Raw genomic sequence first — 3,984 nt, 5'->3', positions numbered from 1 at the left:
TGTTCATGGACTCGGCGAGTTCACCAGTCATGGGCCAAAATTTCGACCTTTTCAGCTTTGAAAAACTAGTAAGCATCAAATATAATAGAAACAATCCTAGTCTCTAATACCACTGTTGGGTTTTGAGCACTATAACACTCCTATGGTGAACATGCAACCCTAAATTCTTTGGATCTATGTTTTCTCTAATTATACATGCATTTTGTTTTTCCATAGCATTCACCCTAGCTAGCATACAATTGAAGCTATATAATAAAACTTAGTTTGGATGCTTAGCTCTTGAGTAGGGTAGAGTTCTTGACCTTTGAAAGCTTGAGCACCTAAAGTGTGATGCCTCTAATGGTTCAAAAAAACCAATATGCAAGAGGAGGCTTTAAGAGAATAAGGTACTTATCTTAAAGAGATGGTGTAACCGATTTTGGCTCATGAGGGTTCTATTTATAGTGTGGCAAATGCTAGGGTTACACTTTGTAAACCCTAATGCTCCATGACTTTCCACATTCTTATGCTCCATGGGTTTAACCTCCATGGACTATCCATGGATTAACTTATTGGTTTAGCCCATCTAAATAATCAATGATCATTGGCCCACACTACAAGAATCATTGATTTACATAATCAATCCCCATATATTTAATTAGTCTCTTTTGACCACAAAATTAATTCCAAATTAATTCTTGATCAATACTAATTAAATAATATGATTCCATATATTAATATATTATACTTGTAATATATTAATAAATCATAAATAACCTTATTCTTACAAGTCCATCCTATCAAATTGCACTGGTGAAGGCAACCCAAAAGGACCATGCTACTATCAGGTCAAGTACATCCCAGTTATAGTTATGGGCTTAGACACCAAATCTAAAAGGGTTGAGGCGGTGTTGCTTTGTGTTCTAAGCCAAGATAGCCGGGCGGGCCAACTGTGTGCTGCAGTCCAGGTGTGGGACAGTTGTATGTTGTGAAATAGTGATCCAGGTGTATTGTAGGCCGTGTGAGGTTGTCCATTCAAACTGTAGGCCCAGGAGAGCGGTCCATGCATGTTATAGGCCTTACAAGGCGGGCCATACATACCGAAGGCTCATGTGTGCATGCATTGTATGTATATTGTGGTGTGAGGTATTTTGGGGGACTCACTAAGTTTTGGCTTATAGTTGTGGATTAAATGTTTTTCAGGTATCATTGATGATTGCGGAAAGACGAAGGCATGACTATACACACTCATTAGCAACACTAGAGTTCCACATTTATATCTTAATACTCTGCTTTTCCTAATTAATTGTAATTAAACAAATGAATTTCTTAACTTTGGGTTTTATGAAATGGTGTTTTACCTTAATTAAAAACGAAAGAATTTGTTTGTGAAAATGGGACGTTACACCTAAACTCCTAATACCTCAAGAGATCCGATTTTCTACTCTCCACTCTCTCATATATTCGATCCTAGGGTTTCTAGGGTTTTGAGTATGACGTATTAGAGACTACCACATAATTGGAGCTTGTTTTCCAAGGAAATTTTCAAAGTGTTTGATTAGCTTAATTCAATTTAAGCAAAGGTATGATTTACTACTATGATTTTCGATTTACATAGGGTTTAGTTTTGTTTCATAAAGCATGTTGCCATTAATAGTGAAAATTCATAGATCATTTTAGGTTGAATATACCCATAAGTGTTATGTGAAATTATGCAAGTACAATGTTATTGTAACCTAAAAAAACCCCAATAATTAATTCATCATGAATCGCATCTGCAAAAGGATTTGAAGAATTGAAACTATAAACCCTAAAAACGAAAATCTGCATTCCAGATAAACGAATATTTCGCCCTTGATTAAGTTGTTGGTAGTGACCGATACGACTTGTTGATCGATGTTGAACAGATGGAGAAGACGATGTAAGCTTGGAAGCCTCCCCATCTTTAAAGAGCATGTACATACTTGATTTCAAAGGTTTAAATAGTTTTAATATTCGAGGTCAATATGTTCAATCTATGTTTTTGTTTTTAATACAATGATTATAAAACACAAAAAATGATTATAAATTATTAAAAATGTTTAAAAATAAGATTGGGTAAATACGATATTTTAAATGTTAAGAAAGGGAAAATACGATATTTAGGTTTTAAGCAAAACAAATATGATATTTTATTGTTTAACAAGGGTATATACGAAATTAATTTTTTTTTTATTTTCTTAAATGACCACCAATAATACATAACTATTTTAGAGTCTTTATATGTGTTTTTATTGTGTTTACATCACATCAAAAGTATATTTTCTAAGTATATTTTAAAAATATATATTCTAAAATTTTAAGAACGTTTTCTACATATGAACTTCAAATCCGAAATTTTAAAAAGTTACTTTGTTATTTCTATTGCAATCTTATAAAAAATTAAACAGCCGTGTTAAAATATAATTAGATTATAATACAAAAACATAAAATATACAACTTAATTAAAAAACCAATGATAGATAGCATTACAATTTACATATTTATGAAGATTGGATATTGATACCATAAGACTTCTAGTCCAAGTGTCCAACAGTATCCTGTGTTGCCCTCCCACATTGAAGTCGAGAGTTCAAGTCCCATTATGAACATAGATGAAATAATTTAGGAGTAGTTTAGTTTATATTTATATTTGCCGTTCTAAAAAAAATTAGATATTGATGATAATTCAATAATCAAGTATATTTTATGATTACATCAAGAAAAGTAAAATAGGCTAGAAATTACGTTCACCGACATATGATTTATCCTAGTGGTATAATGAGATGTTCACTCTATAACATTGAAGGGACATATGATTTATCCTAGTGGTATAATGAGATGTTCACTCTATAACATTGAAGGTTCCGATTCAATCGGGCATAAATAAAATTGGGATAATCACTTAAAAGGATAATATATTTTTCGATTTGTATATATTTGGTCATTGAATTATTTTATCCGTATTTGCCTCTTCAACTTGTTTAACTGTAAACATTTAGTCCTTATGATCGGCTACTTCAGGTAAACAGGAAAAATGACTTAATATGATAATATATTTTCTCACTCTGTACACATTTAGTCTTTAATATTTTTTTTAGCACATTTAGTTATTAATATTTTTTTTGTACACATTCAGTACTTAAAACCGGTTTTTTTTAGATTTTTTTCACGACATCCTATATGAGACAATCATTAATAATGTGTTCGGGGTTGTTAATGTTTACGACCATCGTGACCTCAGCTGCTTGGTTGCTTTGGTCTTGTGTTCTAAACGCCGTAACTACTTCATACGATCTCAAGTTTTAACGATATTTATATCTACGTGTTCGTATTTAAGTCTACTACAACTTTCGTTTAAATTACTCCCGTTAAAAAGTAATACTCCCTCCGTCCCAATATTACTGTCCACAGACAAAAAACACACAGATTAAGAAAAACATTAATTACCACTAACTTTATATAATAAAATGACAGTTTTGTCCTTACTTTGGATTTAATGTTCCATTAAATGCTTAGTTGGTTAAGTAATATTGAGGGGGTATTTTGGTAAAAATGTTATTTATTTTTAGAAGTTGACTATTATTTTGGGACAATCCAAAAAGGAAAGATGGACTATAATTTTGGGACGGAGGGAGTATATTTTTAATTATGATCTTTATATACACGTGTTCTTTATGAATGTATCTATGAACATTTTTTCATAAAACCGTAAGTAAAAATATACAACTTTTTAACGAAAGTAATCTAAACGAAAACGCATTATTATATGCATATTAAAGTTGTGAAGAAAAAGAACAGTAAACCTGAGACATTTTTGCCAGTTTTGGTCCCTTAAATTACATTTTGGGTCCCTCCATTTTTGTTTGTGTGTCACTTTGTATATATTAAGGAAATGAAAGTTAGGAGGTATTAGGGTACTGTTCCTCCGGTTACCGTAGACTGTTTATTGGGTTAACCGCTTCACCGCCTGTATAGTCTATAATG

Source organism: Lactuca virosa, chromosome 4 (assembly GCF_052849685.1).
Source record: "Lactuca virosa cultivar CGN04683 chromosome 4, Lactuca_virosa_CGN04683_v6, whole genome shotgun sequence".
NCBI lineage: Eukaryota > Viridiplantae > Streptophyta > Magnoliopsida > Asterales > Asteraceae > Lactuca > Lactuca virosa.
This window is presented reverse-complemented; position numbering follows the sequence as displayed.